The sequence below is a fragment of the Equus caballus genome, chromosome 5, assembly GCF_041296265.1.
Source record: "Equus caballus isolate H_3958 breed thoroughbred chromosome 5, TB-T2T, whole genome shotgun sequence".
NCBI classification, from domain to species: domain Eukaryota; kingdom Metazoa; phylum Chordata; class Mammalia; order Perissodactyla; family Equidae; genus Equus; species Equus caballus.
The window spans coordinates 41,715,947-41,740,268 of record NC_091688.1 but is presented as its reverse complement, the minus strand read 5'-3'; the positions used below and the strand labels follow the sequence as shown (position 1 = coordinate 41,740,268).

The 24,322-nt window shown below is 53.7% G+C and overlaps 1 protein-coding gene across 6 annotated transcripts in view; it reads right to left on the bottom strand.

Moving 5' to 3' along the window:
• Positions 1-24,322, bottom strand: part of KCNN3 (potassium calcium-activated channel subfamily N member 3) — a 187,685-nt gene that overhangs the window by 128,019 nt on the left and 35,344 nt on the right. The window lies entirely within an intron of this gene.

The following is a 24,322-nucleotide window of genomic DNA, read 5'->3' as shown; positions in this document are numbered from 1 at the left end:
CTCTCAGCCTTATCACCCACTCCAATTCCTCTTCCCTCTTTTCTCCCTCCTGCTCCTGCCTTTGTCTGCACCACAGGTTGCCGCGGTGACAGAAGCCAAAGCCATGGCCCCACCTGCACCTTCCGACCTCATCAGAGAATTCCAGAGTGGACTTCTCTGCCCACTCCCAGCCTGGGGCCCGGAGGCAAACCCATCTCCATCCCCCTACCAGGGCAAAATCATCCCCTGAGCCTGGCAACATTTGAGACGAAAATTTTAAGATGCCCAGAAATCACATATGGTGAGGAAAACACGCGCCTGGCAGGCCCCACAGACATCTCTGAAGGCTGCTCTGGAGCCTCCCAGATAGTGAACAGCCCTGTCCATGTTTCCCCTGCCACGTTTCCAGGCTTCCTGGAGCAGAATTCTGAGGACAGCATCACCTTCCTTCCACTTCCACACCCACGCTCTTGCCAATGAACGTGAGACAGCAAGTCCTCCACCGAACGCACAGAATTAGCTGGAAGCCGCCTTCTAAGCCGCCTAGTCCAACTCCCCCATTTTACAGGAAAGGAAATTGAGGCCTGGAGAGGGCCTCTGTCCTACCCAAGGCCACACACCAGTAACAGAAAGGGCGAATGTTGCCCTAAGTCCTCTGAGGGCTGGGCTGGCATTTTTCCCACATTGTGGGAAGGTCCCCATTCTGCCTGTCCATCAGCCTGAACATTCCTGAAAGGGGCAGGACTCTGTCTGATTGCTCTCCCATCCCCCTGGAAGTACTCAATTCAGGTGTGAGGCATGAACATTTCCTCTATGGCTCATCCAAGGGCAAATCAGGAGAAATAATAATTACCTACTCCAGGTTCTCCATCTTCTTTTTGCTTAAAAACATAAAAGCTTAAACATAAATAAAGGGAAATGGTCTGGAAAAATAACCAGTTGGCATGGAACATTGGCATTTCAGCGCTGCAGAAGAAATGGAAACGCTGTTTTTCAGAAACTCTGCACAGCCGTGCGTTGTTAACTCCTAGCCATTTGGCACAGGCTTTTCAATTCTTTGGATGTGATGGACGATGCTGATAGAAGTGGTGGAGACCAAACATGGGCTATTAATAGGCCGAACATGGCACTTTTATAACTCTCTCTCTCACTAGCTCCCTGGCACCAAACTGTTGCCGATCTGCCTACCTTTTGCTTTGAGGGGCCATCAGTTCCAGCAATGGGACACCACACGAGCCATGTCTCCTGCCCAAGTCCAAGCTCATCCATGGACCTAGAGGAAGGCCAGGGCTGCAGGCTGAGGGGGCTGCCTGTGTCCAGAGCCTCAATGGAAACATGAGGCCCTAAGCTTCCTTGGGTGTGGCCCGCATCTCGAACAGTGAATCCAGCACATTATCCACGGCCTAGGGGAGTCAGGAATCTCTCAGTTCCTCCACGTATTTGATTTACCCACGTCCTTCCTGCAAGAACTTGAGGCAGACCCGAACTCAAGGCAGCTCACCTACCCTAACTGGTTCAAGTTAAAGCTGTTTCAAGGTAGAAAGATCCCCATGCTTCCCTAAAGGGTACTGCTTCTGGAAACTCTCTCCAGATTCAAACTCTACAAGGATTTACTGAGCATCTGTGACACGTCAGACCCCGAGTCCACCCGTTTTCATACAGGATCTCACTTAGTCCTCACAACAAGGAACTACTGTCCCCACTTGACAAACGAGGAAACTGAGGCACAGAGTGAGGACGCAGCTTGCTGAGACTACTTAGTAAGTGGCGGAGTCTTCTAAGTCCAACCTCAGGAGCGAGGAAGCCCCAGGCAGAGCCTCCGCTGAGACCTGTGCCCTGTGCCCTCGGAGGACATGGTCACTCTGCCTCTGCTCTTCTGAAGCCGGAGCTGTGGGTTCTCTCCCGCTGAGCCCCACTGGTTTCCCCTGCTCCCAGCCAGCTGTCCTCTACCCACACAGGGTCAGCCACAGGGGAAGCCAGGCCAAAGACCATGGCTGGACTGGTTTGGCTCCATCACCATCTTTAACATCCATTAAAAGAGAGAAAAAATCCTTTCTTCCTTCCAGAGGTCTTGTGAGGAAGACCAGATAATGAATGGAAATGCTCTCCCTTCCAAGGGTTCCCAGGAGCTTAAAACAGTCTCCACATAGGGCGGCCATCTCTCCCAGTTTGCCCCGGGAGAGTCCAGTTGATGCCTGTTGTCTGGTGTCATTGTTAACATGAATAGTAATTATTAATGTAATACTCTCAAAAGCGTGTCCCAGTTTAGACAATGCATCATATGATCACCCTATATATGTAGCATTTGCTGCCATAAGGTCTGAGAGAATTGGGGGCCCCTCCCTGCCCTTCTGCCCCCTGTCTCCCAGCTCCCACCTGCCTTGTACAGTGGGAGGGGTGGGCTTTGGTGCTGCTGCTGTTAGCAGACCCTCTGCCAGGGTCCCTGCTCCCAGGCTCATGGACAGGCATCATTTTGCCAGATCAAAGCAGTTATTAGTAGGCACTATTTTTAGCAGGGCAGGTCCCAGTGCCTGGATTAATTGCAATTATACTTCACTCCTTTAAGGTTTATTCCATCAATTACGGACAATCTCAGTCACGTGCCTAGCCTGCCTTAACCCTTTGTGGCTTGAATTTCTCAGCAGAAGAGGCTGTTACTACGGAGAGGGCTGTCTATCGGAATATATTTGCTACTGAATCATTGCGTCCTGGATGTCAGTTTAGTGCTTTCCTGTTTACAAAGCATTTTCTTGCACAGTTCCCTATTTGATCCCTGGGAGATACAGGGAGCCATTCCCATCTCACAGATGGGAAAACTGAGGCTCGGAGTATTTAAGCAATTACCCGTCGCACAGCTAGGAACCTCAATTCTTCTGACATTGTGTTGCCACAACATTGTCTTCTTACAGATTGATGAGTATGAGCCGCATAGGAGCCCTTCGGAAGTGACCCTTGGGCTTCAATGATCTGACACAGCCCGTGGCCAGGCATGTATCTGAGGGAGTCTAGAGGCAGGGCTACCGACACAGTCCAGGGCATCAGATGACGTGTGTTTGCCAGACAGAGAAGTCCTGTGCCTTGAGCATTTCAAGTGGCCTTATTGTCAGAAGGAAAAGAAAAGAAACTCCAAGAGGAGTATGTCCACACTAGAAAAACATAAAAACATGAACCTTCCTCTGGCATTCAGCTGGGAGAGCGGCCGGAAGGCCTCTCCGGAAGGCTCCTCTCCCTGGAGAGGAGATGGCAGGACTCCCACAGGCCCCACTGGGTATCTCTCAGTGTTGAGATGGCGGAAGCCAGAGGGACACCATGTTTTCTCCTCAAAGGGCCTTTATTTGGGTTCTTGCCACATGACTACTGTGCCCTGTCCTGGTCACAGAATGTTAGTCCAAAACAGATCTCCAAGATCCCCTAGCCCAAAGCCTCATTTTACAGATGGGGAAACTGGGCACAAGCAAGGAGTGACAGTCTACTACCCAGCTTGCCAGGGCAGAGCCAAGAGAGAGCAAGGGCCTCTCCCTCCGTCGGGTTCTTGCTGACCGTGGCTGTGAGCTGTGGCTGTCTGGAGCATCTCTCTCTCTCTTCCGCCCTGTCTCACTCTCCTCCCTCACATTTCTTCCTTCTTGCACTATTTCTATTTCCTTATTTTCTGGGAAAAGGGTCTAAGATCGTCTGCTAAAGGTTCTGAATGAAACGTCCTGCACTGGAGGCCCTGAGATCCCACAGCCTCTGGGCTTCCACTGGGTGGTCACCTCAGACACCGGGCTGCTTCGTGACAGGGTCTGGGTTCTATTTGTCTCTCTGTCCCCAATATCTCCCACAGGGCCCGCTACATGGTAGCATGTACTTGACAAATTCTTGATGAGTGAATGAATGAATGAATGAATGAGTGAGTGAGTAACATATCATGCCAAATTCCCAAGGAGAGGAGAATCAAGCAAAATTACTCCACTCCAGGTCTGACCTTTCAGATAGTAAATGGCACTTACAACCGGGGAGGGGGACATCTGAGTCACCTTTAATTTTCTTATTCCACTGACTAAACAGATACTTATTTGTTTAGAACCCACTGTTTAAGCCTTTAAATATAACAGCTGAGATCAAAGACCTAGGAAAACAGAAACCACATCCACCGCCTCCTCCAGGCTCTTCACCCCGGAGAAGCTCTAGGACCAGGAGCACTGCAGCTGAAGAGGTAACAGGACAAACGATGCTTGTGGAGGAAAACCTGTCTTCCCAGCCACAGGCGTTTTCAGAGCCTCCTGGGGAAGTGGCTCCCGGGGTCCCTGGGCAGAAGAGTGGATGCTGGGGCTCCCAGGCAACCACTGCAGATGACGACATGAGAAGCTTTTAAAACACGGGCCAGAGCAAAGGAAAAAGACCACAAGGGCCAAAGGCACTGACATCTCCCCACACAGATGGCTTCCAGGCGGCAACTCCAAATCAGCTGTCTTTTGTCACTTGGGGCCAGGTGGTGGGGGGTTTAAGCTCAGGGGGTGAATTGTTTCACTGATGACACCCAGCTGGGCCCAGGGCTGTGAGCTATGGGGAGCCACGTGGGCTGGAGCCCGGGGTTCCTGCAAGGCTGGAAAAGACCAGGCATCCATGAGCTGCGGTGGTCAGGAGGGTGCGTTCTTCCTGGAGGACTCACCCTTCTCCTTCCAGCTGCCACCAGCTGCTGAGCATGGGACAGCCAGGAGACACAGGTCAGACAGCCAGAGGTGGACGGACAAAGGGTGTGGGAACCAAAAAGAGAGATGGTCATGGGTGTGGAGAATGTCAGCGCTGGAACAGAATCTCCTCATCTTACAAGCCAGGACACTGAGGCCTAGACTTGGCCAAGGTCACCCACCCAGGTGCTAGGTCCAGATCTAGACCCCCTACTCTGGTGCTCCTCCTGCAATCCTGTGGCAATTCCACGGTTAATATAAAGCACAAACTGTGCTGCCCCTTTGCCTAAATCCCTCCCATGGCTCCCCACAGCCTCTAGGGTAAAAGTGGGTCCCCTAAGCAAGGCACCTGCAGGACCCAACTCCTGCCCACGTCCCCAACCCCACTCACACTATAGATTCCAGCCATGTTTAGTTTTTATATTCACACTCCTCCAAAACACACAGCACTCTCACTTCTCTGGGCCTTTGCACATGCTGACTGGGCCAGGAGCCACCTTCCTCTCTCGGCCTATCATGTTCCGAGTCAGCCTTCAAGACCCAGCTCTGCTCTCACCGCTCCCCCTGCCCCGCCCCCCTAAGCGACCTCCTCTTCCGTGCCTCCTCCACCACCTACACCAGGCCCCTCTGGGAGGACATCTATTTGGCTAAGTATCTGTTTACCAGGCTGTGAGCTATTTGAGTGTGGAAACCAAGTCTTTTTCATCTTTCGGTTTCTCCCCCACCACCAGCACCTAGCTTAGTGCCTGGTGTGTGAGAAAAACTCCATTAATGTTTATGGAATTAATTATCAAATTATGGAGTGAGTGAACCCCTGGGCAGTGTCGACAGTGCCTCGTTTATGTTCCTCATGGAGCTACTTAACCTGGAGAAGGGCCAGTGGCACTCATAATACTCTCTAACCCCCGATGTTCTTCTGATCTCCCTCCCTCCCCATGCGGGAGGCTGGTGAGGTCTCTGGCCCCAAATAAGAGTCATGTGAGGTGGAATTTGTCGGGAAAACAGCAGCTGAGATCCAGGGGACCTGAGTAATGCCTCCAGTTGACAAGGACGCAGGTCACTGAACGGTGATGGCACAGCAGCCAGGCTGGTTACTGAGTTCACTTATCCATGAAATGAACCTGTCAACATGTGGCCACCGCCACCGAGTAAACTTCAATTAGCAGTCCTTGGGAAGCAGGGCACCGTTACGCCACACACCCCATCACTGTTCCAAGTCTCTGGGGACCTGCGCTGGAAGGGGAGTGGATTCTGGAACCCAAAGGAACAGTAGTCCCCAGAAGACCCTTGGGGGCTCTAAGTCATGCGATTTTATAGACCATTTCTCCTCCAAATTCATTTTCCCTACATGAAGTATGAACAGGATATTACACCTGGTTTACATGCCCTGAGCACCACCAACTAGTGAGGAAGGAAGGTGCCCGATGGGGCAAGATGACGGCGGGGACTTGCCCTGGGGGTGGAAAGGACACTAGAGGCGATGCACAAAGTGGATGGTGCACACACAGGTGACCAAGGGCTGGCCTGGACTCAGAGCATGCTCCCCAGGAGGGTTGCTGGCTCAGACCCCAGCTCAGCTCTCACTTGGCAAGGCCGAGGGCTCCCTGCCACGTGCCTGGGGCAGACCCGGCAGCAGAGCACCTGAGCTTTTCCAGAGCAGTCCCCGGCCACCCCCGGGAGCATTTCCAGGTGCTCTGGCCACCCGTGGAAGTGTTTTGAATGATGGAGCACAGAGACAAACACAGACGGGACAAGGTGCCAGGAGCCACACCCCCGAGCCGCCTCTCAGAGCTGCAGACGGCTCTCAGAGGGTGTTCTGGCTGCCAGTTCCTGCCGGAGTGGGTCACAGGGCTGCGGGGGGCTCACCGGGAGGCAGGGATGCCTAAGACTCAGCCTGAGAACTTGGCAGGAAAAGCGCTGGAAATTGTACTTCTTCGCTTGGTTTGTCTATTTGTCTCTTGTAATTTATCTAGTATTTCCTGAAAGGTCACTGGGTGGCGATTTCAATATGGTAAAATTTGTAGAGATGTTCTAAAAGAAATGTACAAATTTCACAGGTTTACACCGGCTTAAAGATAATATATTTTATTAAAAGCGTCTATTCTGAGCGCACTTTGGATAGGATTTGGTGACCGACTGGTTAGAGATCCAAGAGGCGTGTGCTATTAAAAGATTCACTGTGTTTTTTGGGTGGTGAAAAGAGAAACCAAAGGCATCTGCAAAGGGATGGTTTGTGGATGGAGGAAAAAGCGGCGTGTGAGATCACAAAATGCTTTGTCGCCTTCCAGGTCCCCGAAGCAGGGAGCCGGGTAAGAAAGACACTGATGAAAGCTGGCTTTCCACCTCCTGGAATCTCACAGGACCCCTTCGCGCTTCCCTCTCACGGCTCCTCATTAGCTAAATTCAATCTTTGTCATTGAAAGGAAAACAAACAGGGAGCAATCGCCTGAGGGAGAAAGAGTCCTTCTGTCTGGACAAGACAGCTTCTCCAAGCAAACACCTTTTCCCTCAGCCCCAGTCAGAATTCTCTGTTTGTCTCCAAACAGCAAAGCCATTTCCTTCCTGTCAGCCCAATGATGCACAGCTTCCCATCAGGACAGCCGAGGAGCTGGGGGAAATGTGTCTTCCCTCACAGCCTCTGTCTCGGGTTTGCCGAGCCTCACCCAGGGCCAAGGAGTGGGGCTGGGTGTTGCAAAGAGGAAGCCCCGCCCCATATGTCCCCACCAACACCCACCCCGGAGGCCCCAAGATCAGGCCACCAAATCCAGATGGAGGTTCCACATGCCTGCATCTTGGGCCTGTCTCCCAGAGGCCTTTGTGGGGACCAAGGCTTCCATCTCCAAGGCCACCAGGAGGAGACTCACAGGAGGCCTGCTCAGGCACCATCCGCTCCTTCCAGGCCCTCTCCTCGGGACCCAAGTCTAGTCATGAGCTCCCGGGGGCCTCTGGGGAAGACTGAGGCCGCCCTCAGGCTGCAGAGACAGTGGGAGGGCTAAGGGAGAGGCTCTTCTAGTAGAGGAGCCACCAAGAGCCACTTCAGGGTCAGCCCTCGGGGGAAACCCACCATAGAGTAGAATTGAAAACGCTCCCGCCCCCTCCAGATGCCACAATAAACGGAGTGAGAGGCAGGCAGGTGGGTGAACAATATGCATCTCCATTGAGTGAGTCCTCCCCAGGTGCCTGCATTATCTCCTTTAATCCCCACACACCCTGTGACAGTGGTGCCCAACCTTGGTGCTCATTGGTATCACCTGGGGAGTTTTTCAGATCCCAATACCCAGGTTGCACCCCAGATCAAGGTAATCAGAAGGTCCAAAGCTGGAAGCTGGGCATCCGCATTTTTTAAAGATCCTCAGGTGATTCCAAAATGTAGCAACATCTGGGAACCACTGAGGTAGATGCCATTATTACCCTCATTTTATTAATGAGGAAATTCATATTCAGAGAAGTTAAGTCACTTGCCTACAGTCACACAGCTTATAAGTGATGGCATTGGGATTCCAGTTCACACCTCTGTGATTCCAACATGGAGCCCCAACTCCAAACCTCCTGCAGAAAGTCTCTCATATCTACCAACTGCTGCTCTCCCACTCCACCTCGCTCTCCAATCAGAGCATCCCCAGGGCACGTTTGCTTGTGATCAGTGGGCTTTGCTCCTTCCTCATCTGACAACTGCGTTTCAGTGCTCTCCAGAGCAAAGCACTGGCCTACGAGGATCTGAGAGGATGGCCAGGTGTGAGGGAGACACAGCAAAAGTGTACGTGCCTGGGTGAGTATGTGATGGCAGGTGCTGAGGAGGACACACAGCCTGGAAAGGAGTCCAGGGGAGCGAGTAAATGAGGGGGGAACCCAGTAGTGCTCACACCAGAAACCCAGGGGTTGATCTGCTTCTCCACTGGCTGTGTGACTTGGGGAAGTCACTTCCCCTCTCTGAACCTCAGATTCCTCCTCTGGGTAACATAGGATCCTTAGAGCCCTATCCTCCATGGTGCAAAGAATTCACAGGTCTACTCCTGTGAATGAGGGCAGCCCCATTCTCGGGTCTGAGCAGGTGTGGGTGTGGGAACAGCTGTGGCCTCACCCAGGTAGGCAGAGTCCACACGCAGTTCAGGTACTCACAGACCCCCGGCTCTCAGGGCTGCCTGGCCATCAGTGTACATGCTGAAGATACAGGCCACAGAGAGGAGCCCCTGGGGCAGCACCCCACACCTGCCCTGCCTGCCTGTCCCAGCCACGGCCCCCGAGCAGGGCTGGAGCTGAAGTCGGCCAGCCCCACCTCATGCAGTCCCACCCTGAGTGGGGCAGGAGGGGGCTGAGAGCATCTGGAATCACCCTGCCCGCCTGAAAGCCCCCACTGTCCCCTCAGCCTGCTGACCTGAGCCTGCACTGCCCTCTTCCCCAAGCGCCAGACAGAATCCGGTTTCCCCTCCGTGGCTTACTCAGGGCCACCTGCTCTGTGAGCCTCCCCTGGCAAAGTTAAGTGCTCTGTGCTACGTCTGTTCCTGGTTCAGACCTCTCTCCTCGCTCACATCACACTGTATCATACCCACCATCTGCTTACACCTCTGACCCTCAAGGGGAGGGTCCGGGGAGGGCCAGCAGAGGCCGCGGAGCACCGTGGTAGGGAGAATGGGCTTCAGAGTCAGAAGACCTGGCTGGAGCCCTGCTCTGCCGCTTACAAGCTGTGTGACCAAGTCTCAACTTACTCATCCATAAAATGGGGAACTGAGAGCAGTGACTTCATGAAGTTGTAAATGAAACGAAATGACACATGTAAACAAGAGGTTTAGCACAGGGCCTGACACTATGGTAGGAGTTCAGTCAAAAGAACCATGGGTTCTTTTCGTCCCCCTGGTCCTAATGCCTGGCGTGAGCCGTGGCCCAGAGAAGCAACGCTTCATACGTATGTCAAGCTGAGCTGAACCCCAGCCTGTTTGCAGCCTTGACAGTCTGCTCGGCCTTCCCAGGAGCTAGATGTGGTCTCTACCCTTGCTCAGTCCCCAAACAGGGCTGGTCCCTGCAGCCACCACGCAGAACATCCCCTTCTCCAGAGTAAGAAGCTGCCCCATCCTGAGAAGTGTCAGCGCTGTGTGGAGAAGCCAGCTGCCCCGCCCTGCCCAGGGCTAGCCCACCTCCACAGCTGGCTCCCCGACCCCGTCAGCCTGAGCCCCCACATCCCCAGGCTTCCAGGCAGAGCCCACTGGGGTCAGGCCTCAAGTGCCCTCAGTCCCCACCTCAGCCCTCATCAAATCGGAAGTCCTGAGATAGCAGGGAGGGACGAGCAGAAGGTGGAGCCGCTTTACAGCTAGAGGCAATGATCAGAAATGCTGGGCGAGAAACCAGGGAGTCTCCTGCAGACGCCTTCTCACCCTCACTCCCCTAGAGCCGGAGAAAATGGCACTGGCAATAGTCACAATTCCAGACAGTGCTTAACGGAGTCCACTACCTTGGCCAGACAGACGTTTGGAGAAATAATGCCCCAGGGGACTTCTCAGGGAAAGCCGTCTGCACACGGAGGGGCGGCTGTGAGATTTAATGAAGGCAGTTCCACAGGAAAGGCCAGCACAAGGTGTGCACCCCTGCCTCCGTGACCACACAGGTGGCAGAGGGACAGACACAGGGCCAGCAGAGAAAGGCTGAGGGATGGCCACCCTCAGGACCAGTAGGAGCTAAGGAAGGAGGAGAGAATGGGTGTCCCCCATGACACACAGATCTGGGCAGGCGTCCTCACCCCCACTCTCCTGCCCAACCCTCCTCCAGCCCCTCCATTATGCAAATCAACTGACTACACAGATTTGCATAATTCATACATTATTAGTACGTGCCTTTGTCAGGCTTTTAGACTTTAAACTTCATAAAGCAGTTTTGCTATCTTTAACGGAGAGTAAGAGTCAAGGGGAGAGATGTTCTGTCCTTTTTCTCATTAATCACAAAAACTGTTCTAAATCTTAAGATGGGGAGACAGTGAGAGAAACGAAGAGACTTCCAGTGGGACCCGGGACCAAACGCTTTGTTGACACTTTGGCCAAGGCTGTATGAAGGGCCTGGCTGCCGGGCACACATCAGCCATGTCTCTCATACGCTCAGCCCATGGAGTGGTCTGGTCCTCAGTGAGTCAGAGAAGGTAGAGACTGCAAACATTATTATTATTAGGTTCCTGGGTGATTCAATACCAACAAAACTGCCACTCTGAGCTTGTGTCACTTTTTTATATTTCACCAAGTGCTTTCACTCTATTCTCTTACTCAGTCCCCACAATAAGCCTATCAGGTTGGAAGGGCAGTACTTTTATCCCCATCTTAGAGATCCAGGAAACTGGGGCCCAGAGAGGTAAAAGTTACTCACCTAAGATCAAACATAGGCTCTCCGTGTTCTTTCCACTACACCAGGGAGGGCAAATACCTTACCACTCCTCCATCCTTCCTTGCCCATGATAGACATCACAAATCAATCACCACGCTTCCCACCAAGCTCAGACTGTACCTCAGAATCTTTCTCAACACAGCCCTTCCGGTAGCTGGTACCAATTGTTCAGAGTTGACACCCAGATAAAACCTGTTTGCTGTTCCTGCACCATATCCTGCCAACTCTTCAACATCCAGCCAACACTGTGACGGTGCCATGAGTTTCTGGGAAGTGCCTACGGGCTACGCTTAGCCTGGCTGCTCAGCCCAAGGAGCCCCAGACAGCCACACGTCAGCCCACTCACTCGTTCCAAATGGGCTCCAAACGGAACCAGATGCACCTGCTGTGGGGAGCAGATCCAGAAGAGGGACTCCCCCTCCGCCAAGTCCCAAAGGCCTCTGCTCTCCTCACTGCAGGGGCCCCACCACACAGGACCGCTGACGCCCATCTTGACGAATACACATCTACTTCAGATCCAGCAGGCACCAAAAGGTATCTGACTCCCAAACAGACCCACCCGGGCCTTGCTATACCCCGGCAAGGAGACCCCCAAAGTGTTCAGGCAGAAAAGGGGTCAAACACGGCCAGACCCCCATCCCACACTGCCCTGGGTCCCAGCACCTCAGCCAGCCCCGGGGACACATTTTCCTTCCTTGTACATCTGCTGAGGCTCTCCAGTCTAGAGAGAGATGCTCCCACAATCCTTCCACCGGGGCCCCTCCCACAACCCTGCAAGGAAACCTGTTTAAATCACGGTAACAAAAGCCGAAAAGTGCTCATTTTGATCCTTAGCACATCCTTGTTATGCAAGGTGGAGAAATGTGAATCCCAGCCTGTCTGCCGGCTCCCCAAGTCCCTCCGAGCTCCCAAGCCCCAGGGCAGCCCTGGCTCCTTTCCCCCCGGTTGAGGGGCCAGTCCCTCCTCGGGGCACAGGGAGCAGCCTGCCAGTCCCAGAGAGCAGGGTGGCAGAGCGCCCACACCAGCTGGCACCAGCCGCCCTGGCTGGGGGGCTCTCTTTCTAGAACCCACAGGGCTCAACGCTGGCCTCCTGCCAGGCCTGAGGGAGAGGGAATACACCCTCTGCCTGCCCACGTCCAAGGGCCTAGACAATGCCTCCCCAGGCTCGAGCTCACAGCTGTCACCTCCACTCCCTGCACGTCCTCATCCCCTACTCCACCCTCACTTCCCCGTGAGGTCTCCTGGGCCCAGATCTGCGCTGCCACTGCCGTCAGAAGGGCTCTCCAGTCAGCGCCACTTCCCCGGCCGGCCGGGGCCCCGTGAGCCCCCTCCTGGCTCCATCCTGGAGGACTACTACGCAGGGGCGTACCCGCGCGGGGCGCAAGCATCTGCCCCGGGAAGAGGAGGGTTTTATCACTGACCTTACTTAGAAGAGCCAGTGCAGGGTGATAATAAAAAGCAGACCGACTGTTAGTCAGCTTTATTTATTTTTTTACCTTCTCTACAGACAATCACCCCTCATTGTCTGCACCAGAGCAGACTGCTGCCCCGCCCCTGCCCCGGGGTACAGCACTGCCCTTAGGCGGCTGCAGCAGTTTCCATAGGGCTGGGTCACATTTCAGTAGCGGGACAGCAAAGGTGTGCATCACACGCGGCCAGGGCAGAGAGAAGGTGCGCCTTCGGAAGCTCCACTTCTCTCTGCGCTGCCACAGTGGGGGGAATAAGGGCATTCGGGGACCGCCCTTTGGGGCAATTTTAGAGCAATTTGGCTCTAACTGCCTACTAAATTTACTAAGGGAGGACTGCATGTTAATTAAGTTCTCTGTATGTCCCTGGTGCTGTTTATCCACCTAGACGCATCACCCCGTGGTGAGGCAGGCATTACTGCGGCCCCCTAAACCCAACATCCCGTGTGACCGCCACCCACACACATGGGTAATGAGAAAGATGGTGAAGGTCAAAGTCATCCCGGTAGCAGGGGACAGAGCCAGGAATTGACCCCTTCACAGCCCACCCTGACCCCTGGGCCTCTCTGCAGGCCTGCCCCGCACCAGCCCTCTCTGCTCCCTGCCCCACCTTCCCTTCATTCATGCCCCAAACAGATGCCTAGAGCCCCTGTGTGCCAGGCACTGTGTGGGGGCTTTCACATCCCTCATCTCATAGGATCTTCCTGACAACCATCCCACTTTACAGAGGAGGAGAGTTCCTCAGAGAACGCACGCACCTGTCCAGGTCACATTGATGGGGCAGGGGCAGAGCCAGCATGAATGTCAGGTCATTGATCCCAAATCCAGGCCTCTGGAGCCTGAGCTGGGCAGAGGTGGGGCCAGCCTCTGGGAGGGAGGCATTGAGGACCAAGGCTGGCTGGCCCTGCTGACCCCGCTCCTGAGCACCATGCTGGGGTCACCCAGAGTAAGGCTGCTGTTTTGAAAAGTTCATCCCAAGGTAGCTAGTAGCGACGGTTTACGTGAACCTCACTACTGGAAGGCCCCAGCATCACCCGATTCCTGCTGGATATCCTCCTGAGATTTCCCCAGAGCCCCTCAAGGCCACAGATCCCAGAACTCGCCATCTCAACCGCTTCCCAGTTCTCCATCACCCTTAAAGGCAACTCAATCCTGCCTCTCCCACCCCATCGTGGCCAGTCTGTCAGCATGTCTTGTCAATTAAAAATAGTGGCCATTACAGGGGCTGGCCCGGTGGCACAGCGGTTAAGTTGGCACATTCCGCTTCTCGGCATCCCAGGGTTCACTGGTTCGGATTCCAGGTGCGGACATGGCACCGCTTGGCAAAAGCCATGCTGTGGTAGGCGTCCCACGTATAAAATGGAGGAAGATGGGCATGAATGTTAGCTCAGGGCCAGTCTATCTCAGCAAAAAGAGGAAGATTAGCAGTAGTTATCTCAGGGCTAACCTTCCTCAAAAAAAAAAAAAGTGGCCATTGCAAAAAAAAAATAGTGGCCATTGTTTGAGCTAAGAACATTACACCTGTGTTCTTCTTTAATCTTCTCTCACAACCACCCCGTGGGCTAAGCATCATTACCCCCATTTTACACGCACAGAGACTGAGGTTTAGGGAGACCGGGCAACTTGCCCAACCTCATAGCCAGTCAGCACCCGAGCTCTGATGTGAGCCCAAGCATAGCTGGCCCCTACACGCTGTGCTATTCCTCCCATGTCTTTGAAAATAAGCAGGAAGAGGGTGTATTCCATCTCCCTCGGGCCAGGCAGGAGGCCAGCACTGAGCCTTGTGGGTTCCAGAAGGAGAACCCCCCAGCCAGGGCGCTGGTGCCCGCTGGTGTGGGCGCTGTGCCACCCTGCTCTCTGGGACTGGCAGGGTCTTGAGTGCTCACAGCTTCCCGTCCTCCAAGAAAGGGCTGGTTTTTGAGCAGAGCAGTGAGGGGACCAGGCCACAGCGCTCGCTTCGACCCTCACACGCCACCTAGTTATCCAGGCAGAGAAATGTGAGGCCTCACACATTACCTGCCTCCCCAGAGCCCCCTCCTGCTCCCACATCTTCCCTTCCTTTGCCTCCAGCCTGGTTCAAGCCTTCACTTCTCCTTCTCTAGAACTGTCACAATAACCTTCTAACCAGCCTCCCTGCCTCCAGCTTCCTCCTTTTATAATCCATCCTCTGCTGTGGCTTGACCACACCACAGCTCTGTTCAAATACCTTCCTTTGCTCCTGTGCTTCTAGACAAAAATGCAAACTCCTCAGCCTGGTGTGCGAGGACCCATGAGCAGGTCCCACATCCCCTTCCAGTCTTTCCTTCCCAGCACTTCCAGGAAAATCTACCTCCTTTGTCCCTCCCTGAGAATACCTGGTACTCTCCAACTTTGGGCCTCTGCCCAAACTGTCCCTTCAGCTTGGAAGACTCTTTCCCTTTTGCCTCACGAAGCCCTACCTGGCTTGCTGCAAAGCCCAGCTCGACCCCCACTTCCTCTAAGAGGCCTCCAGACCTGAAGAGTCACAGGTGTGCCCTCAACACGATGCTGCGCCTCTTTAACACACTTGTCACAGTCTGCCGTGCCTCAGAATGGTGGCAGCCTAACCACCCCCGCAACCATGTATTGTCCATCTCTGTGTCCCCCAACATTTCTGGGGCCAATGCCTGGCACAGAACAGGCGTCAGTTAACATTTGCCCAGTAGAACGTCCTCAGAGTTTCAACACGTTGGTGCAGCTCCTTCCCCAACAGGGAGTCCTGTCTTTCCTGGGGCTCAAAACAAATGCTTGCTTCCTGAGGTGGCCACTGGGGAATCCTGGCCCACTCACCCCAAAAGGATCCTAGCAATGCCCGGGCTGGCGCACTCGGCTGTCTCTCCCCTGCCAGGAAATCTGCCACTCACCCAGCTCTGTCTCCCACTCACTCAGCACAGAAATAATAGCCCTGCCTTTTCCTGCAAATTCCATCTTCCTCAAATGGAGACTGTAGCTCCACCTGTGCAAAAAAAAACCCACAAAACAAGAAGCAAGATGGAGAGGCCTGGAGAACAGTCACGCGGCCTCGCAGGGCAGAGCGGGGTCCCTGGGCTCTCCCTCTCCTTAAATTATCATTTGGCGCTGGGGTAAAGAGTTTATAATCCCACCGCCTCCCATTTGTCAGCACATCAAAGATGACAGACGAAGCATCTTCCCCACACAGGTGCCCACTGGGTCCACACCACAGCCCACCACTAAGGCGATACCACTGCCCCATGTACAGACGAGACCTCCAAGGATAAAAGACATGGAGACTAGAAACAAGGAAATACCCCAGGGAGGCGGGACTTGAATTCAGGTCTTCTGACTCTCAGTCCAGAGCCCTCAATGACACAGGGCTTCTCAAGAAAAGGGTGGGAGAAGGAGCCGGACTAGAATGGCACACTGAAGATGATAGAGCAATAGCACCCATGTTCTCATTTATCCTCATAACCAGCCTGTGAGAATGAGTCATCTAAAGCGGGGCGCCCCAGCCTCAGTGCTGTTGACATTCGGGGCTGGGTAATTCTTTGTTGTGCGGACTGTCCTGCGTGTTGTAGGAGGCTTACTAGCATCCCTGGCCTCTACCCACTAGATGTCTGGAACATCGCTCCTCTAGTTGAGACAACCAAAAATGTCTGCAGACCTTGTTAGATGTCCCCCTGGGGAGCAAAATCGCCCCAGTTGAAAACCCCTGATCTAAAGGCACAGAGTTAGATCCCAGGGCTCACGAAAGGGGAGCAGACTTGCCCATGGTTCTCACTGCCCGCCGTTCAGCAGCTGCTTGTTTCACTTCTACGCATGCTGCTGTCAGGCAGCCTCACCCCAACACCAGTTCAGATGCTCCCTTCTGCACCATCTCCCTCCCCTCCAGGGAGAGAACCAGCCTGCCCACAGGCTTTCCTCACGTTTGCCATGGAGGGTAGAAGGGAATCAATATTTACTGAGAGTCAACATTTACTAAGTGTCAAGTCACTGGGCTAAGGGCATCCATTAACACTGCTTCACAAAACTCCTGCAAGGCAGGCACCACCACCCCCACTGGATGGCTGGGCACATGGACTCAAAGATTAGATCACTGAAGTCTCATAGCCAATAAGGGTCTGGGTCCGGATCTGGACCCAGCTCAGAAGGCTGGTGCCCAGCAGGCCCGGACTGCCAGAGTGGGGTGGCTTGATCTCAAGGCCAAGACCCTCACCCTCCAGGCCCAGGTCCCTGCATCGGACACTGGCAGGACTGGGAGAAGACCTTAACGGCCATTCCTGCCCTCTTCCCCTACTCTCCTGCCAGCTGCAAAGGGAACAGGTGCCACAGCTCCCTGCATGGTCCCTGAGAGCCCTGGACACTCAGTGACATGGCTGATGAACATGAGGCTGGGGACTCCCAGCGGCTGGTCCCCCCCTCCCCAGCTGTGAAACCTTGAGGAGGCTGCCCCACCTCTCCGTGCTGTCCTCCTGCACCCCCGCGGGGTTGGGGCACTGGAAAATCAGGAATGCATGTCTTCAGAGTTTGGTATTATTTCAGTAACTTCCCATAAAATCAGGCTTCCCAGTCATGCTGGGGAGCTTTTGACCGTGTATGACTCTGTTATTCATCGAACAGCTCTGGGGTCAGCCCGGAGCAGGGAGATTGAACTTTGAAATGTGGACCGACCCAGAAAGACCCCAGCAACTTCCAGTGCCCTTCGGGGAGTGAGCTGTGCTGGAGGCACAGAGAACTTACTTGAATTTTTTTTAAATGTGGCCAGCTGTGTCACAAAGTGTCCTCTGGGATGGGTGAGAAGCCATCCGTCCCAGCACAGGAGCCCAGGAAGAAGCCTTCCATGCTCCAGGCACCATCCTCTGACCCCCCACCACCTCTGGGGCACGTACTACCCACATTCTATTAAAACTGACACACCTTAAACCTAACCAGGCCAACCCCAAACTCCCATCTACTCCCCAAAACTGCTTCTCCCACTGTCTCCTCTGTCCAAGTTAATGGAAATTCCACCCCTGGATTTGCTTGGGCCAAAAGTCTTGGCCTCATCTTTGATTTCCCCTTTCTCTCTTCACCTTCCCACCACCACCACACTCCTGAATCCAATTCATCAGGAATGCTTTCCTTCCAAACATTCCAAGGATCCAATCACTTCTCACCATCTCACTGCCACCACCGGGGTCCAAAGCTCCATGGCCTCTCACCTGGACTGCGGCCACGAACTCTCACCTGGGCCCCCTTGCCCTTGCTCCCACCCCCTCGTCTGTTCCCAGCCCTGTAGCCAGAGCAGTCCTATGAAAATGTAAGTCAGGACTCATCACTGCTCCACTCAAAGGCCTCCATCAGCTCCCGTCTCACCCAGGGAAAAAGCCAGACTCCTCACAACAGTCTACAAAGCACCATGGAGTCGGTCCTGTATCCTCCCCAACCTCACACCCCCACCCCTGCCACGTTCCCCCCATGCTCCCCATCCTTCCCATCGGTCTCAGGGGCCTCCTCGCTGCCCCGAGACCTACACCGTCCGACACGGCAGACACGGGCCACGTGTCCACTGAGCCCCTGCAATGTGACTAATGCAACGGAATTTTTAGATGTATTTCATTTTCACTAATTTACATAAAAAAACTAATACTCTATTTCACTTATTGGAAATTTTTTAATATATTTGCAACAACTTGGGTGTATCAGTCTACTTTTTTAACTGTAAATTTTATGAACTCTACATACAGATCTAGTATTTCCAATAAAGATTTAGTGTCCAGCTGAGATGTGCTGTAGGACACACACACACCGGATTTCAAAGACTTAGCATAAAAACAGAATGTAACCTATCTCAATAATTTTTTACATGGATTACATGTAAATGAAAATCATAATTTTTTTACTATACTGGGTTAAATAAAAAATGTTATTAACATTAATTTCCCATTTCTCTTTTCACTTTCTTTAATATGGCTACTGGACAATTTAAAATCTCAGATGTGGTTCGCATTATATTTCTACTGGGCAGAGCTGTCCAGACCATGCTGGGCATCATCCCAGCCCAGTGCCTTCAGCTTGCTGTTCCCTCCTCCCCCAGAGGCTCGCTCCCCACCCTCCTAAAGATCTTTCATCAAATGTCACCTTCTCGGTGAGGTCTTCCCTGAACACTTATTTAAAATTACAACTCTTCCCTCCGAAGTCGCTGCCCTCTCATCCCAGCTTTATTTTTCATCATAGCATTTATCACCCTCTAACATCATATACAACTAACTTACGTAGTTTACTGTCAGTTTTATCCACTAAAATCTAAGTTCCCAGAGGCCAGGGATTTTTATCTGCTGTGGTTTTTTTCCTTCCATATCTGTGGGGCTTAGAACAATCCTTGTACATAATAGGCGTTCCATAAGTATTTGTTGCATAAATAAAGTTATGTATTCTGCCCGGGCTTCCCACTCGGCTGGGAACTCCTCAAGGACAGTACCAAGCACACAGTAGGTCCTTGACATATGGCTGTTGAATGTAGGCTGATCTGTTACCAAGATCACTGGGGAAACAGAGGCAGCTTAGCTGGGTCATCTCAAGCAAGGAAAAGGAAGTGCCAAGGGTCCTTGAACTGGACACTGTGTCTCCTCCCGTGACACCCTCTCTCTCCCCACCCCCCTGCCCCCCGAAAGCTACAGTCAGCCCCACAGCAGTGGGTACTTGGGGGGGAGGTACAATTCCTCTCCTTCCCATCGATTTTTATTCTCCCAGTGAGAAGACAAATCTGTTTCCCCTCTACCAGAAGGCCCCGAGCCACGGCCACTTACATTATAGTAATTAAATCCCTGCCACTAGGAGGGCTTGGAGCGAGCAGGCCTCCTGCCAGGGGCCGGCCTGCAGGGAAGAGGCGGCAGGGAGGGAGGCCGGCCGGCCGGGCCTGTCTCTCAGCTGTTTCCTGAGAGCCACAACGACTTCTCGGGTTTTCACTCCTGAGACGGGAAGATAAAGCCTCCCCAGCCCACCCCTCTGAAACACCCCCCGGGACAGTGGAGCACTGCTTCAGCCCAGGCCGTCACACGGTGCTCCTGTTCTCTCTCTCCTTCCAGCGGATGCTCACCCCCTCCCATAGGACAGCCAGCAGAAGAATCACCATCATCCTCCGCCTCATTCTCCTATTTTCCAGATGACAAAACAGAGACCCAGAAACCACGTTTCCTCACTCCTAGGCCAGGGCTTCTCTCTTCGTCCCCAGTCTTCCCTAGCACTCAACACAGGCCTAAAACCACGCCAAACGCTTCGCCCACAGTGCTGTTTCACTGAATCCTCATACATGCCCCAGAGGTAGGGTTCTGATTAACCACCAAGGAAATAGAATCCCAGCCCTGAAGCCACTTGCCCAAGGCCACACACGCAATATGTGACAGAGCTAGATTCAAACCCAGATCTGTCCAGTGTGAAAGCCTGTTCTCCTAACATTAGGCTATCCTGCCCATATAGAAGCAGCGGAGGGGAGCTGGCAGATAGCTATGAGGGAAGATGGAAGAAGTGAAGGCAGATGGACCTGCAGTGGAATCCAGGGCGGGGGAACAGGCAGAAGGAACGGGAGACTCAGTCTCAGGTTTGCGGGTCAAAGGCAGGCCACTTGCGTGTGGTTTTCTCCCCTATACAACTCCCATCATCCATCATTACTTGTTCAACGCCTGCCTCCCCACCGCCCCCGCCAGCCTGTGAGCTCCACGTCTTGTTCCGTGTTGAACCCCTGCCAACCAGAACACCTGGCACCTATCGGCCCTCAGGTGTAGTTATCGACTAAAGACCAAGGGCTAGGAAAGCAAAGGTAGACGGGGGAAGAGCCCCTGGGATAGACATGGAGGGAGACCAACACAGGAGACAGGGACAGAAGGCACGAGAGTTTGCATGAAACTGGGATAGGCCAGGGTGCAGGCCAGGCAGGCCCAGGGAGATGCCTGCTGGCCAAGATGATCCTGTGAGGATGGGGCACAGGTCAGAGGCTCAACCTAGTCCTCTGGGTCTGGGTCAGTCAATCTGTGTTTGGAGTTTCCATAGTTATACGATGGGAAAATTAATGATAATAACAGCCGGCATTTGCGAAGCCCTTTACCATGTGTCCGCACTGTGTCTGTCTCATTTGCCCTTCATGACACACAGCCCGATAAGAGAGAAAACATCCTCATCCCTATTCACAGATCGGGAGACTGAGGCTCACAGAGGTCAATTTTCCTATCTAGGTTGCGCAGCCAGGAAGCCACAGAGATGGGACAGGAACACCAGAGCATGTGCTGCTGACTGCTGAGCTGACCCTCTGGAGCCTGCGGGAGACCATGCTCCAGCCCAGAGCCCGCCTTGCCTGTCAACGTGCCCAGAGCTCCTGAGGTTCAACAAACCTCTGCATCTAAAGTGATGGCCTCCCCTGCCACTCATCCCTCCACCCCGTCCTGCAGAGAGATGCTCTGGGTGAGGCCGCCAGGGCGGTGAGCATGGCGTAGTAAGGGGTGGGGTGGGCAGGGGTGGCGAGCTTCAGGAGAGCAAGAACAGCTTTTTTGGCTTGAAAAAGCCCAGGCCAGGAAGTGATCTGAAAAGCATGCCTGCCACACAGGACACCAGCTTTGAGGACTCTCCTAGGTTCAAATTCCAACGCCACTACGTCCTGGCTGTGAGACCCTTGGCAAGTCACCTAACCTCTCTGAGTCTCAGGTCAGTCATTGGTAAAACGGAGATTGTGGTGAGGATGAAATGAGATGAGGTGTGTGAAAGCACTTGATGGGCCCTTAATAAATGTTCCTTTTCTTCCCCTACCCCTTCTGTCCCTCTTTCCACTCCTGAGTCAGACAGCGTTGCTTGGAGTCATTTTTATGGAAGGGAAAAGAAGTATCCATCTGAGCAGCGCCTTCTCCCGAGCTGCCGAGGACAGAAGCGTTATCTATGATCCCATCCACCCGCGAGGAAAGCCTCATGACTCAACCTCCACCCCGGACTTGCTCTCAGCTCGCATCAATTTCATTTCACCCTTGAGGGATCTTTCCACCGCTGGCACACAGCGTGGACCCAGGCTCGTGTCTTGTGCCAAAGTGTTCCCCCACCCAGCTCAGCACCATTACTCCCCCAGGAGCAGGGGAAGGAGAGTTGGCAGAGCCGAATGTCAGGTCCAGCCCAGAGCAGGAGGGGCAGGGAGTCACGGGCTCAGCTGTGAGGGACCTCATATGATCCAAATGGCCACTGAGCTCTCGGGAAAAACAACCATGGCAAAGCCTGCACGGACCAGCGTGGACCAAAGAGCCCCCTGGGGCCAGGTCTGTGCCACGTTGAATCCTCTACCTCCACCCTCAACAAAAGGAATTATAATCCCACTTTCCAGATAAAGGGCACTGCTCACAGCCACACAGCTAAATAGTGCACAGCCAGGATTGGAACCCAGGTCTGTGTTGAAAGCCTGAGCTCTTTGGGGAGGATGGGCAGAGAGCAACACACTTCATTGAGGAGAGACCCCTGTAGCTGACTCGAGTCCTTAAGGGCACAGACCTTTGCATTCCAGGAACCTGGAAGTGGCTGCCACATAGCAGGTGTTCAGGAGGACTAAAGCCCAGAATTCCTGGATTCCAGCTGCACCCTTGCCACTTACATTGCTGAGTGGCCTTGGACAAGTCACGTAACTTTTCTGGGCCTTAGGGTGCTATAAAGAGGAGGATAGTCCCTGCTCTGCCTTTCTCAGAGAGGTGGGAGGGCTGTGCAGGAGTCAATGCCCATCCAGGCTGGCACAGCTGGTGGGCCCGTGGAGCACAACCATTCAGGGAGGTATGGTGCCACACAGCACCAAATATGCCCCCAGCTGCCCCCAGAGGCGGCCTCCCCTGAGTCATCCTTCCAAAGCCATCCAGCTCTGAGCCCTTCCAAGGCAGAAGCCCGACCCAGAGCAACATGCTCACCTAGAGCCCTCGTGGAGGAAGGGAACATCACCCATGTCAGCAGCTCTGGGCATTCCCACATGTGGGAGCTATTCAGGGACTGGCTGAGCAAGCCAACATCCTAGCCAATGGAAGCCAGAAAAGAGAGAAAATGGCTAAGCCCCAATTTGTTAAAATCAGAAATCTTCTTAAAAGGGAGAAAAGGCTCTGAAAAAATCCCTGCTAGCGGAACCTTGCGAGGATGCGGGCAGGTGCCAACTCAGGCAAAAGTGCTAGGAAGAACTACCATTTGTTGGCAGCCTGGGATGTGCCAGGCACCGGGCTGGGCCACTTACCCAACCGTTATCACGTTGCATTCTCATCAGGCTGGTAAATGCCACTATCTCCATTTACAAAAGGGGAAACTGAGGCTCAGAGAGTTTGAGTCACTGGCTTTACAGTCGCCCAGTAGCAAGGGGCTCGGCTAGAATTAGCCCCTAGTGCAGTCTCTTTCCCAACTCCCAGGGGCCCCTTCGGTTCAGCCAGTAGACCACCCGTCCCTCCTTCCTGCCTGTCTGGGGGCCCTGACCACGGCACCCACCTCTATGGTCTTCTGCACCTATAACCTCAAGCTACACACCACACAACGGCTCCCACAGGTGCCGGCTGGCAGGCCCAGGGCCCATGAGCCATGATGGGTAGGCACCGGCCCCTGTGGGAGCGTCCTCTAAGAAGGCTTTCCTGTTCCTTTGACACTGAGCACCATGCCTGTCCTTTAAGAAAAACGCCCAACAAGCTGACTCAAAAATAACAGATGCCAATTTGCATATTATTTCACACATCATTTGCATGTTGTTCATTTAGTGTCACCACGGCTCTGCTCAGAATACGACTCTGGTTACCTTGCGACCAGGCCTTGTGAAAAAAAAATGGCCTCCACATAGGGCGAGCCCTGACTCCCTGGGTCTTGGTGCCCCTTGGTCCCTGGTGGGAACAGTTACCACCTGCCACAGCAGAAAGGGTCAAAAGAACCTCGACTCTCAAGCCCCCACAACCTTTTGAATTCAAGAAGGTACTCTGTCGAAAGTCTTAAAGGAAAAAGCGCGCTCTCTTGAAGACACCTCGGGAAAGTCCTAGCATTTCTTTGCTTCCCTGGTTCTGTCGCAGGACGGCCTTCTGGTTGGCCCTCTCCCTGTGGTCTCGCGCTCTCAGCCTCTCTCTGCCTGGCCATCACATGTCCCCCTGACCTTCCTCAGGGCCTCTCAGCCTCTGGCCTGGCTCCATGGGCTTATTTTTGTTTTCTCTCCACCTGTCTGATTTGCGTGACCACACCCAACGAGCTGTGCCTAGGCCACAGATTGCTGACTCTGAGTGTAGAATGACTGGGTCCCATGAGGTAAGAAGGCTCCAGAAGCCCAGGCCAGGCCACCACTACAGCCCTGCCTTCCGGGGAACACACTCCTTCCCTCTCGCTCGCTCAGACTCACCCACAGGGACCCATCCAGGAACATGACCGGGCAGCTTTTCACCCGAGGTGAGGCCGTTTGATTTTATGAGAAAGGCGACATGTTCCACGTGTGCTCACCTCTTCCAGAGCCCCTTTCTACAGCCACCTGTGTGGAGGGGTGACCTGTGCACTCGTGTCCCTCTATGTCCCCCAGGCGGCTGTGGGTTAACAGGAGCATCTTCTAGGCGCTGCTCTAATAAAACCGACAGCTGGCAGACACGGAGGCTCAGCATGTGCCCGGCTCTGGGCTGGGTGCTGTGCTACAGGCAGGCGCTGTCATTCCCTCTGAATGTCTTAGAAACAGGCTTCAAATTCAGGACAATCCCTGAGGACCCACCACTGGCATGCCACTGCGTCTGGATTTGAACCCAGAGCCCAAGCCCTTCACCACCATGCCGGGCTGGCTGCGCCAATTAAGGCCGCCTTTGAGAAAAGAAAAGCATCCGGTCTTCAGGGCCTAAGGGTGCAGAACTCTGAGCCCCTGACAATTACAGGTAT